We start from the raw sequence: 14,016 nt of genomic DNA on the forward strand, positions 1-14,016 counted from the left end.
TAGGTCTCTCTTGCCACATTCATCTCCCATGAACATTGTTCTTATCTCATGAGATTAGGTAAGAGAATGAAGACCTATATATATGGGAGGTGGAATTAACCATTCCTTTCCATGGTGGCAGTGCCCTTTGAGGGCAAGGACTAAGTATTCTGGTGCCCCTCGCATTGTAGGCTTTTAGTAAATACTTTTTCACTTGGCTTAGGTTGTGTTTCTTGCTCAAGAACATTCATGGCTCTCATTACCTACTCATACAAAGTGGAATTTCTCTGCCTGTTTTTCATGGATGTACAGACTGGCTTTACTCTAAGTATTCAGTTGGATACTTAATACTCTGTAGAATAACTGGAGCCTACAAGGTAATAGATACTAGGGAAGCCCTAAGAATTGTCCTGTGCCCTAGAGGATTTCAAATGGGATTTTTTTCTTTCTGTTTTTCCCTGATTCATGGCCTCTCTCCCTCTCCTTTCCCCGACTCCTCTTACTTCAGCCTCCCAGCCCAAGAAATTCCTTCTTTTTCCATGCTTATTTAGCTCTCCAGGCTTTCAGGTCAGATCTCTTCCTTTTTCATTCCTCCTTCCCTACCCCCCCCCCCCAGCTTTTTTTAATTGATTGGTTGATTTTTAGAGAGAGTGTGCCTGTGTGGGAGAGGTAGAAGGAGAGAAACAGACTCCCCACGGACTGCGGAGCCCCATGTGGAGCTCTGGGCTCCATCTCATGATCCTGTGATTTTGTACTGAGCCGAAGTCAAGAGTTGGACACAACCGAGCCACCCAGGCGCCCCTTCTTTCCTTCCTTCTTCTTAAGGTCCTGTTTGTCTTGGTTCAGACCCTTTCTGTTTTTTTGTTTGTTTTCATTATTTTGTCCTTAGGTTACAAATTGCTGCTTGTTCTTCCTTATTTTCTAATTCATACCTCACGATTTAGCATTTTATTACACCCACGTGGAATACTGAAATAGATACTCCTGCCTTACTGTGTGCGTTGATTGTTTGATGTCTGGGTTTGCAGCCTCCCTTGAAGGTTCCAGGTGGGCTGGGGCCTGTGCCTTCTGTGCATTTTGCAAGCTGTGTATAGAGGACTGACAGAAAATAATGCTACATAGGGTAGACATAGGTGACCCATTAGAGGTGAAAGGTGATCTGACAGTGCTTTGAGAGTGTAATTCCTTGCAGAATTCTGCATGGTCTGGAGGCCCGAAGACCATCCAGGAGTTGTTCAAGTGCTCTGGAAACCAGGATCTAAGAAAGAATGGAAAGGGCAGAAGGGTCAGGCCTGTCCCTGAAGAGTTTACCTCATTCTGAGATTCTCTTGAAATCCTGGTTCACGTGGAAAATATGCTCATACTAGAAGGTCACTAGGGTTCTTGGGGAATTGTGAGGCCAGATGCCTGTGTAGTGAATCTTTCTAAAAGGAGGGTGAAAGGTGCTTGGCCATAGGGAAGCTTATAGCTTAAGGTAACAGACCTATTGGACTCAGAATTTGTTTTATTTGTTAATGGCATCTGTATTGATTCCTCTGGGACATTAGGAGGGTGTGAATGTATTCTGCAAATACAAGCATTTTCTTTCTTTGTTGCTGATGGGGCTTATAGCTTTTGTTGCATTTTTTTCTTCTAACAGTAGAATCTTACATGAAATTAAAAGCAGTGTCTTCCTTTTCTAACTTCAGAATTTTAAGCATCATGCTGACTCTCTCCTCAGTCTGCCTTTTATTTCTCAGACCCACCTAGGACAATGAAACAGGTTAATAACTAATAATGGCTGTGGGCTGGGACCAGTTTTAGCCAGCTGAATTCCCTGTAATCTGGTTTAAGTCTATGGGGCACATCTAAACTTACTGGAATTGTAGGTAGGAAGTATGGTTGCAAAGGCAAAGCCATTTAATTGTAGCTTATGTGAAAATAAAACCAGCTTGAATTTTCTTCTCACAAACTTTCTCTGAAACACCTCTTTAGATCTTTTATTTTTGGCAAATGGGTTTCGAGGTGGCAGCCTCATTACTGTTGGATGGAGGGTTATAATAAGCCAGTGGGTGATTTCCCAGAATCCTGAGCTTTTGAAAAATGCTATTCCTTTTGGAAAGTAATAAGTGCAGAAGCCAGGCTGTCTCTCTCCGATTTATTCCTTCTGTCTATCCTGTTTTCAGCTAGTAAATACTGTGGTCTCCGTCTGCCTAAAAACAATGGCTTACATTTACTTAAATTTCTGTAGCAGTTGGTAATGAAGTTTAGCACTTTGATGATGATGGTGATGATGATGGGCACTCAGTAGCAGATACACTGATTGAGTTGTGAGCTAGTTCTTTCCAAGTCTCCCGGGAAGAAAATTACTAACTCACTTTATATGTGAAGGTCATGGTGTTGAGTAGAGGAAAAAACAGTCTTGGAGTATAGAGAAATCATCTGCCCAAAGGTTATACTTTAGAGAAGTACTTTGAACAAAGTTGTGTGTTTTCCATTTGGATTGGGTATGTTGTTTTTTTATTTTTTGAGAACACTTTTTACAATGGTATAATGGTTCCTCTGGAACTCATAGCAGGATTCTTTTTCTGCCCTCTCCTGTATTTACAGCTGCTTTTTCCCTAGGGGAGCATTCATCTGTTTTAAAAAGCAGAGAGAGAAAACAAGAAGTTCTCTCAGTGATGTTTGAAAATGAACTGCATTTGTCTTTCAGGAAGGCAAGTTCTTAAGGGTTGCTGTTTGGATGAAAGAAAAGGAAGTCTGGCTACAGTGTTACCCCCCAACACACACCACACACGCACTCCTCCACCCAGAGGTTCCTTGTGGCAGATATGAAGGAGTTTAGGTCGCAAGGTCCCCATTATGGTCCTTTTGTTGTATTAGAGCAAACATTGCTCTTCAGCCCCTGAGTAAGTCCGTTTTTCTTGCAGGCCCCTTCCTTGCCCAGAATATCCATGTCTAGGGTCCTGAGCTGGCACTGGCACCCAAGGCCAGGATTGTACTTGAATGTGAGGTCACAGGTGGTGTCCAAGGACATTGGGACAGGTAAGAATTCTGATCTCGAGGATGTTTTCATCATATTGATGCTTCATGGCCTTGGAGCTGAAGTTTGCCAGGCATTTACATGAGGTTAGTAAATGGGCTTAACTCTAGTGCCCCTTAGCTGCTTTCCACAGTTTTCACCAGCTAGCTGGTCTATGGCATGCAGTTTTGTTTTGTTATCAGAGGAGGAGGAATTCTGCTTTGCAGCTGAGTAACTGCCTTCTATTCAGATTCTATAGAGGGTTACACTTGAAAAGCTAATGAGTACTTCCACACTGCATACACTGATCCAGAGTGGGTGGGTGGCAGGCTGAAGGCTGGGGGACCTTCCTAGAGCACGTGCTATTGAAGGCAGATACTAAGATGACACTAAGGGCAGCTGTGCCTTGAAGTTTTAGTGGCTTGGCTCCCTGGATGCCGGCCCATCCCCCAAGGCTAGGCCAACAGGGAGGCCTTCAGCTTCCCTGAAATGACTGCTTCTCACAGCTCAGTTTAGTGCGAATCAGCCAGAGGAGGGGTGGGCTTCTTGGGGAAAAGGTAGGAGAGTTTTTTTGTTTAAGATTTTGTTTATTTATTCATGAAAGAGAGAGAGAGGCAGAGACAAAGGCAGAGAGAGTAGCAGGCTCCATGCAGGGAGCCCGATGTGGGACTCGATCCTTGGACTCTAGGATCATTCCCTGGGCCGAAGGAAGGTGCTCAACCGCTGAGCCACTCAGGCCTCCCAAGGGTAGGAGAGTCTTAATTAAGCTTGCATGGTTTGGCAGTCATTCAGACTTATCTCCCGTTTCTGTGTTAACTGATAGTCTCCTCCAGTTTTCTGAATGACCCTCCTTCATTTTCAAAGGAGGCCAATTTTTTGTTAAATGTCCCCTCAAAACACTCCACAAAAAACGACACCTATCTTGATTGTTGATGTGCATGCCCTCAGCCTCTTTCCGGTAGAGGCAAGTAGCCACTCTTGCTTTTTCATGAATTGTTCCTGCCATGTTGGAGTTCCTGGAGGCTGATGCTGCTGAACTTCCTCATGGATGTGAGCTGAGCCTTGGGTCCCCCTGAATGCACAGAGCACAGTGGGGAAGAGTGCTGGGGCTGGCACTAGGGAGCACAGTGTTTGGATTCTGATTGAAGAATATTTGAGGGAACTCTGCTTAAGTGAAGAGATAGGAGAACTGAGTTCTGGTTCAGCCACCAATAAGCAGTGTCCCTGAGCAAGTCATGGCCCCTTTCTGGACCTCAGCTCTCCTCCTAAAATGGATAGATTGGACTTTACAAGATGACCCCGAGGCCCCAAGTTCCTTCAGATAATAATGTGTTAGGATCCCCATGAATGTGCTTCTGGTCAGGGTGACCAGAGGCCAAAAAGGCAGAAAAACTTGTGCTTCCCAGTTCTCTTTTGCCTCCAGGCTTTGGCACATGCTGTTCCTCTCCCTGGAATGCCCCTTCCTACAGTCAGTGTCAGTTTAGACTGCTGCTTGCCCCCATACTGGCGGGGGTGCCCCTCCTCATATTGCCATATCACTCTGTGCTCAGCACTTACCCCACTGTGTTAATGTCTGTTTCTTTGTGTTTCATGAGGGCAGAGATTGTCTGTTCTCACCACCGAATGCCCTGTTGGCTCTTGTGGGCCTGCAGTGTGATGTGTACACACAAATGTTGAATGATTAAATGACTCCTCCTAGGCCAACATGCCCAGCGTACCCGGGGAGATGTTTCCCACCTTACCAAGCCCTCTTTCTGATTTGTGTGTGGGTACAGGAGAACCTTGGATAATGCTGAGAGTTGTTTTCAAGGTTCATCTCAGTGTGGCAAAGCATTGAGTGATGTTGCCACCACACCCTGGGGGTGCTCTTTCTAGGTGTTGCTTTGACCTGGAATGGGTCTGGACTTTGCCCTGCTCTTCCTCATCTGCAGCCCTGAGGGAGGGGTAGGCAGGCGCGTGCAGATTGCTGTGGCTGCCAGCTGCCTGGGTCTGGGCCATCTGCTGCTAGTGACAGTGGGTAGGGCAAGAGGTGAGCAGCAACCTAATCTCTTTCACTGCACAGACTAGTCAGCAGAGTCCAGCCCCCCTTCACCCCACATTTTGTCTTCTCTTCCAATGCTCTGTTATGCTGCTCTTCATTGAGGTCTTGTTTTTGTTCCAATTGCTGCACCCCACCACTCTGCTAGGAGAACCCTTGCTGTGTTTTTGTTTACTCTGTGTGTATGTCTTGCCCTTTAGCATGAGCCCCCAAGAATCTTTATGTAATGTAAGACAGCAGCAGCAAAAGAAAAAAGCAAAAAAAGCAAAAAACAAACTCTAGAAATGAAACATTGGACCCCTGTCGGTCTCTGTTCAGATGTAAATGATGAGATTCTTTCCATTAGAGTTTATACCTTTGGGTTCACCACCCGGTTTTCTATCCCTTCTCCCAGGGAATCTTTGAACAGCAGGGGTGGGCTGAGTCACTTACAAAAGCTCTGATTTTGCTTGTGTTTCTGGCCTTGTGTGGACATAGGAAAGAAGCAGGGAGGAAGTAAACCTATCCCTGTCACTGTTGATGACTCTGGGTTTGGAGGTTTTTGAACTGGGGTCTGTATGTGTGTACGCATGTGTACAAGCTGTGCCAAGAGGTGGGGTTAGGGAGGAATGTAGACAGTCTTAAGGTCATCTTTACCAAGTGAAGAGGTGCCAATGCAGAGAACAGGAGGGCAGCATACCTTAAACTGGGACTTCTCAAACTTTAACAAGCATAGGAATCACCTGCGGACTTTTATTACGATGCAGATTATGATTGAGGAGATCAGGGATGGAGGCTGAGATTCCTCTCGAGTTTGTAATAAGCTCCCAGCTGATTGCCAGTGCTGCTGTTCAGTGACCCATAGTTTGAATAGTAAGTCGTCGTCGTCGTTGTCCTCCTCCTCCTCCTCCTTCTCCTTCTCCTCTTCACACTGATTAAAAAGATTGACCTGGGGAGGGCAAGAGGGAGGCTAGTGAAGGACTAAATATTTTAAACTTGAGGGCCTGGGCTGGCCTTTCAGTCAGTATTTGCAGAGCCCTTTCCCATGTCTTTTCCTTGTGCCTGAGTTCCTGGCTTCTCTGGAGCTCTCCTTGGCCCAGTTTGGGCTAACTCATTCTTAATGCGATTGGTTTCCACAATATAAGAACCTCTGTCCTTCAGAGGGTGGATGTGCATACTCACAGTAAGACTGGATCTTTCCCCTTTCTCTTTGGCTTACTGTAAATAGATAAGACCAAACCTAGTGTTTCAAATAGAACTTTAGAACTGGAGGAACTCTTCCTCTATTTTACTGAGGAGGAAACAGGCCCAGAAGAGTTTTGTGACATGTTCAGAATTAGCTAGTGGCAGAGCTCCAGTTAAAAGCCAGATGTCTGAACTACTAAGCTCCTCTCTCTGAGGGACTCTGAGCCCAAGTTAGGGACTATGGGAGGATCAAAGTGTTGTTCTGCAGACAGTGTTAGGACAAGAGACTTTCTAGTGGTGTGAGACTTTTACACTACATGCGCAGGTAAGGTAGATCTATTGGCATCTGCTACAGCTCAGCATTCATTCACTTATGCCAGGGTTCTCAACTGCAGCATTGTTGAGATTTTGGGCTAAATAATTCTTTGTTACGAATTCTTTGGTTTTTAAAAAAATTTTTGTGAAACCTTTAGTGGCCTCCCTGGTGTCTACCCACTAGATGTCAGTAGCACCCCTCCCCCCAAGTTATAACAATAAAAAACGCCTCTAGATATTATCAGATATCCTGGGAGGGGGCTAAAATCCCCCCCCCCCCCCCCAGTTTAGAACCTCTAGTTCAGGCAACAAGTATTTTGGGAAGGAAGGTCCCTCTTGGGTACCTATGCTGGTTTTTTTTTTTTTTTTTTTTTTAAAGATTTTATTTATTCATGAAGAACACAGAGATGCAGAGGGAGAAGCAGGCTCTCTGCTGGGGAGTCCAGTGTGGGACTTCATCCCAGGACCCTGGGATCAGGACCTGAGCCAAAGGCAGATGCTCAACCACTGAACCATCCAAGTTCCTCTATGCTGGGTTTTTTTTTTTTTTAATTTTTATTTATTTATGATAGTCACAGAGAGAGAGAGGCAGAGACATAGGCAGAGGGAGAAGCAGGCTCCATGCACCGAGAGCCCGACGTGGGATTCGATCCCGGGTCTCCAGGATCGCGCCCTGGGCCAAAGGCAGGCACCAAACCACTGCACCACCCAGGGATCCCTATGCTGGGTTTTTTTATGTGGTGTTTTTTAAGTGTATGTTGGTCTCAGGGTTACAAAGAAAGCATAAAGCAGATGAGGCCCCGGCCTTTCTAGGCACTTACAGTTTAGTGGGGAGGCCAGACCAGCCAATGCATGGGACAGATAAGTTGCCATCTTAATGGTCCCGCCAGGATGCAGAGCTGCAGGCTGGACTCTGAAGAATGTGGTACCAGCCCAGAATCTCCAGAGATTCTGCTGCCCTGGGCTGGATTGCATAGCTAAGAATTGAATAACTCTCATTCATATCTTTAGTTATTGTTACTACTTCTGCATAAGCAGCGCTCTTCCATTCTGAAAAAACATTTCATCTGAATCTGTAGAGGCCAGTCAGGCACATTAACCAGCAGGTATGTATAACTTGAAGGCAGTATGCCTGATGCTGGTAGGGCTAACTCATTCCTTAATGAGATTTACTTTTAATTTCTAACTTGATTTTCTTTTCCGATGGGATGAATCCTCTGATAGACCTTGCTTTGTCTCTTTACCACTGTGTTAAGCAATATTGACATAAGACTGCATAAGAACTACAGTCTGTAATGCTCTGAATACATTGGTATAAAACATGGTTAAGTGCCCCTCTGTGTGAACCTAAGAGTCTTTACCTCTTTTCATTCTTCATAGGCTACTGTACTTACAAGTGTTTTTAAGGCCACTGAGCACCTCCTTTCCCCATCTTATGCTCACCAGAGGCCTCCATGAAAAATGTTACTCCAGAGCACAAAAAGCATTAGTGATGGGAACTTCATAGTTCTTGTCAATTTTTCCTTAACCAGGGCCAGACTATTTTTTTCCCCAGTATTTTCAACATGATGCTCCATTGCCTCCTGGGTTGCATTATGGGATGCCTGGGTGGCTCAGCGGTTGAGTGTCTGCCTTTGGCTCAGGGTGTGATCCCAGGGTCCCAGGATGGAGTCCCATATCAGGCTTCCTGCATGGAGCCTGTTGCATTATTTCTAATAATAAACCTGCTGTAATCCTTTGCTCTTCAGTATGCAGTATGTCTCTCCTTCCCCTCTACCTGCTATGGCTGCTTTTAACATTTTCTCTATCACTGATTTCCAGCATCTTGATTATGATGTGCCTTGTGTTTTCTTTTTGTCTTTCTTCTTGGAGTATGATGAGCTCTTGGATTTGTGGGTTTATAGTTTTCATCAAATTTGAAAAGTTTTCTGCCATTATTTCTTGAAAATTTTTTTGTGTCTACCTACCCCACCCCAAAATACACACACGCACACATGTTATTTGTATGTATAATATATATGTACATATATGTATATTAGGCTGCATGATAGTGTCTCACTACTGACTGATGTTTTCTGTATATCATTTTGGATAGTTTTTGCTGTGTTTACAAGTTCATGAATTTCTTCTTCTATAGTGTCTAATCTGTTAATCCCATCCTATATATTTTTCCTTAAGATATTTGTATTTTTCCTTCTAGAAGTTTATTTGGATCTTTTTATCTCTTCCATTTCTTTCCTTGTTGTGTCATGCCTTCCTCTTCTCTCTTGAATACATGGAGTATATTTAAATAGAAGTTTTAACATCCTTGTCTACTAATTCTATCATTGGATCAATTTTGTGCCTGTTTCTATTTGATTATTCTTCTAGTTATGGTCATATTTTTCTGCCTCTTTGCAGTCCTGTTTATTATTATTATTATTATTATTATTATTATTATTATTATTTGAAGCAAGACATAGTTTTATTTTTCTGGGTGCTGAAGCTGTGTTCCTTTCAATACTTTTGGGCTTTGTTTTCGGAAGCAGTTCAGCCACTCGGAATTTGATCCTTTTCATTTCAAGGCTTGCTTTCTAGCTTTGTTAGGGTGGGTCCAGAACAGTCTGTAGTCTAGGACTGGAATGGTCCCACTACTAAGGCCAAATCCTTCTGAAGATTCCATCTGATACCCTGTGTATTAGGAGATTTTTCCACTTTGGCTAATAGGAACATGAATATTTCTGGCTGTGAACTCTGAGAATTATGCCACTTCTTTCCATTCATTCTTTTCCCCAGCATTGTGAATTTTCCTTGCACTATGCACAGATGAGTACTCAGCCAAAGATTTAAGGAGATCTCTCTACAGATCTCTGAGGCTTTTTCTCTTTGTGGCTGCTTCTTTTCAGTTATTTTGTCCTATCAATTCTAGCCACATTGGTCTCCCCCAATTCCCAGCTCTGTCTCTTTGACTCAGTGAGATCGTTGAACTCTTTCAGGTTTCTCCTCTCTGCTGTGTCCTGGAGACTCCTCAGAGTTAGTAGGGCACCAGTAGGGTTCACTGCATTTCCCTTTATTCAAGGATCACTGCCCTGTGCTGCCTATTGTTGAATATCTGAAAACTATTATTTCATATATTATATAGAGCTTTTTGCTGTTTAGGGAGAGAGAGTAAATCTAGTCCATTATTCCATCACGACTGGAGGTGGAAGTCCTTTGGCATGTCACCTCAGACCAACTTTTAACCTTGGATGTCTTTTTCCTCCTGTGTTTGCTTGTTGAAAAATGGATCCATTGAGAGGAATTTTGAGAATTCAGTCAGATTCGGGTCATGTCATTTTGCCACACATTAATTGAATGCCTACATCCAAAAGAATAGTATGGTTAAGTAACATGCTATATACATGGTATAATCTGTCATTTTACCTGTATTTCAGTGCTGCACTTTCTGGCAGAAAGCTGGAGGTGTGCTTCCAGGTGTTATCCTGACATGAACATGCACATATATATATATACACACACACTGAGTCTCCTCCTTGCACCTCCTGACCATGTTCCCATTTAACCTGGGCAGCTAACTGAACTAATAGACACAGTTGATGAACAAGTAGCTGGGGCCTAGCTGCCTGTGCACGAGTTAGGTCCAGGTAGCCTTGTGTGGGGAAGGGAAGAGCATTAACTCTCTATGTGCAGTGCCCTTTCCACTTTACCTAGTCTTACTCTGTGCCAGATACTATATTAAACTCTCCAAAAATGTGTGAATCATGGACTCTGAAATTCTGTGAAACAGGTATTGTTATCCCTGTGTTATACATGACAAAACAGAGGCTTATAGCAGTTAAAACAGTATACCTAGGACCTGTAAGAAGCAAGAGGCAGAATCAGGATTTGAAGTCCCTTTTGTGTAACTCTAAAACCTACATTGAATGATCTTGTAATTAACAGTTTCATTTCCCTCTTCTGGGTTCCAGCTTACTTCCGTGTTTTGTCTTTGACATTTTGGCTATATATCACCCATGTATTTTCACTTTCTACCTCATATTGTAGTTATTTGTATATGTGTCTTATCTCCCCCAGTAGACTATAATCTCTTTTATGACATATGCTTTTCTCCATCTTTGTACCTTTCATGGCATCTAGAATATGTAGGGGCCCAATTTAGGTGCTGACTGAGGTCAGTAAATTCTATAAGGAAGATATTTGTTAGGAATGAGTCCAGGTGCCTTGTCTGGAAGGAAATACCAGATTCCCTTATTAATTTATGATGTCTCTTTCTCATCTGCTGTGTTTATCATAATTCCCCTTAACATCTTCTGGGATGTAACTTGGGCTTTCTGAAGTTCTTTGATTGGTACTTCTACCTGAACTTTGATTAATTTGAGGTTCCTTTTAGAGTCTGTGTTTGGAGATTTAAGAGAATATCTGTTGTGAATTAGATTCCTTTCTTTTCAGGTCCTGATTTAGAGCCCTACATCTGGAGAACCAGAGGTATGATTGGAACTAGAACTGGAGCTTGCAGGCCTTGGTGGAGAGTAGAGGTGGAGGCAGGGGCGTAGGACTAATCAAAGGGGAAGGAACAATAAGCAAGTTCCTGTTTCTTGTTTTTGCTTGGGGCCTTACAGTCCAACCTTGACAACATACAGGAAGTTTGAGTAATTTGTGAGGGAGAGGACAGGAAGAGTCATGGTTTGGTTATAGATTCAGAGGCTTCTTGGAATTTACACAAGATGGAGGAGAACATTTGGAACCAGAAGACGATGTCTTGTTTGGCTTAAGTGCATACTTCATTGGGGCTGTTAAGCTTCAGGAGATGGAGGTGAGGAACATGCTCCTGGAACCCTGAGCCTGAACCAAACCTCAAGGGAAAATACTCAGGTAGACCTTTGAGTAGAAAGGAGGAAAATGGCAGGTAGTGGGACCATGTTTATGGAGAATCTTAAGGCCTGAGAGACACAAGGAAAGGTCACTTCTGGCCCTGCTACTAGGTTGACTGTTTCTTCCCACTCAGGAATCTTAGAGATGTAGCAGTTTTGGGGTAGGGGTAATGGGATGGAGAGGTAATGGGATGGAGAGGCTTTTTTTTTTTTAAGATTTTATTTATTTATTTGACATAGAGAAGGGAGGAGAGAGAGAGAGAGAGAGCGCGTGCGCACAAGCTGGGAGGGTAGCAGACAGAGGGAGAGGGAAAAGCAGCCCAAGGCAGGGCTCAACTCCAGGACCCTGGGATCATGACCCCAGCCGAAGGTAGACGCTTAACTGACTGAGCCATCCAGGTGCCCCTGGAGAGGCTGTTTTGCTGGTGTTGAACACTAAGAAAACAGGCAGCTCTTTGATATTCATCTCCAGCTTCTCCCTAGCTTTGGCCAACCACAGCATTAGGGAGTGTCAGTTCAGAGAGACTCTCCAAACTATCTGGGCAGTTCAGGAATCTTAATAAAATCCTTGGGTTAACTGAGAAGGCATGGCTTATAAGATACAAATTCCTTCTAGCCATCCTCCAGTTTTTCTTCTCCCCTTTTTTCAACTCCTTGCCCCCGATGGTTTTGCCTTCATTGTGTCCACTTCCTCACTTTGGATTCATGTTAAGATCCATATGATCTGCTCTTACCACTCAAATGAAACTGTTCTTGATGAGGTCACTAAGGATTTCATGACCAGATCAGCCTTCATCTTACTGGACCTTCACTGCCAACTCCCTCTATATCCTCCTTGACTATCTCTGTCCCTTCCTTGGCATCTCTGATGCACAGTCCCTAGTTTCTTCATACTTTTAGCAGTATTTTCCATGGGCTTTCCTTAACAATGCTTTTAAAAGTTATTGCTCTTCCCAGGATTCTGTCCTGACTTCCTTCTCTTCCCACTCAGCTCTCTTGGGTGAGTCCATCTATTGTGCATGGTTTCACATCACTCATAAGCTGCTAACTCCAAGCTTAAAGTGCTCTGTGGAATTTCATACTCATTTCTTATGCAGGCGCTGTGCTAATTTTCTCTGGATTGTTCCAAAGTTAGTATATGTGCTGCTGAAGTGAGCACCGTACTCATTTCTAATTTGCCTGCTAGACCTTTCTACCTGAATGTCCTTGAAGTAACTACAATTCAACATGTCCAAGAATAATCTGAACTTAGTTGATTACATTCTTCACTAAAATCTGCTTGTCCACCTGTGTTCTTTCTCTCCTTTGGTAGCTTTCACCAATCACCCTGTAACTTAAGCCAAAAGCCTCAGCACCACCCTCTACTGTTCTCACTCCATCCTGTTACTTCTTGGCATCTTCTATGGCATTTGGCACGTCATGGACACCAAGTAAATACATAAGAGGAAAAGTGTATTAATTTCATTTGAATTTAATTATGGTTTAGCTAGCACTTTGGCCTTGATAAAGCTAAATAACTCTGGTTACACTAGCTTTTGGGAAGGACATTTGACTTTTGGCCGTATTCAAATTATGTTAAGGAGAAGACACTTTTTAATTTTAAACAGGAACACTTTGTGGAGGGATTAGTCATTATTAGAAATGAGTGGATTGGGTTGGCTACTGAGCTGTTTTTCAGGGCTGCTCTAAGGAGCTTCTGACAGTTAAAGATGAGGTGGGTGAAATCAGATTGTGTTGGCCTAAGAGGGCATTATCCTTGGTGTTCATGGGAGTAGAGCCAGTGTGTCATAGGTGTACTTATTACCACATGCTATTGGTTTAATGCAGAAATAGGTAAGACATTTCCAGTGGGGAGGGTAATATGGCCCCTTTTACTCACTGATGGATTTATTAGTTGTATTCTAGTGTTTGTGACATAAATGCTGAGGATGTGTAACTGTCATGTTTTGCCAAGTTTATTTTCTTCCTTTCCATCCAGACCCTTAAGAAAAGGAGACAGTGACTTAAAATCATAGAATTTTGGAGCCAGAGAAGCTCTTCAGGTAGTGGTCATCTAGCTCAACCCTTATATATTCAGAAAATAGTGTAATAATAATAATGATAGGTGGTAATAATTTCAATATCTACTTATGTTTGACAGCTCACTAAGTGCCAGGTGTTATGTTAAGTGCTTTGCATGCATTTCTTTGTATAATACTTTTAGCCATGAGGTAGCTATTATTGGCACTATTTTATAGATGAGGAAACTGAGGTCCAAAACGATTGGATAACTTCATTGGAGTTAAGTATGCTGAAGCAGCTATTGTGCAGAAAGATGCAGCATCTTGCTTGCTCAAGGTCAAGTTTTCCAGTTAGAAGCAGAACATGAGTAGAATCCAGATCTCCTGACCCTGATCGCAGCATATATTTTAGTTTTGAGCTGAGAATTCATTCTTTGTGGTCATTTGTGTCTCATTTCTCACTCAGTCCCTTTTAATTTTAGTGAAATTAAATGAAGTAGAGGAAAGGGTGGTTTAGAGTTGGGGTTTTGGTGAGTTTTTTAAAGTTTATTTTTAAATAGGCAGCCTTCCCAGACTGACTGGGAATGTAGCAGAAGGCCTGAGAACCAGGAAGTGACACAGACCTGTTTATATCATCCCATTGGGGGCCTTTGGGAAGTGATCCACAGA

The 14,016-nt window shown here is 43.2% G+C and overlaps 1 protein-coding gene and 1 non-coding gene across 3 annotated transcripts in view; one reads left to right on the plus strand and one right to left on the minus strand.

The window, feature by feature from the left end:
* SUSD6 (sushi domain containing 6) overlaps window positions 1-14,016 on the plus strand; it is a 97,809-nt gene that overhangs the window by 21,529 nt on the left and 62,264 nt on the right. The gene's annotated exons all lie outside the window — the stretch shown is intronic.
* LOC140640711 (U6 spliceosomal RNA) lies at window positions 12,399-12,506 on the minus strand. Its single transcript, XR_012037352.1, has one exon. It is a non-coding gene; the product is annotated as a U6 spliceosomal RNA (small nuclear RNA).

Source organism: Canis lupus, chromosome 9, assembly GCF_048164855.1.
Source record: "Canis lupus baileyi chromosome 9, mCanLup2.hap1, whole genome shotgun sequence".
Taxonomy (NCBI): domain Eukaryota; kingdom Metazoa; phylum Chordata; class Mammalia; order Carnivora; family Canidae; genus Canis; species Canis lupus.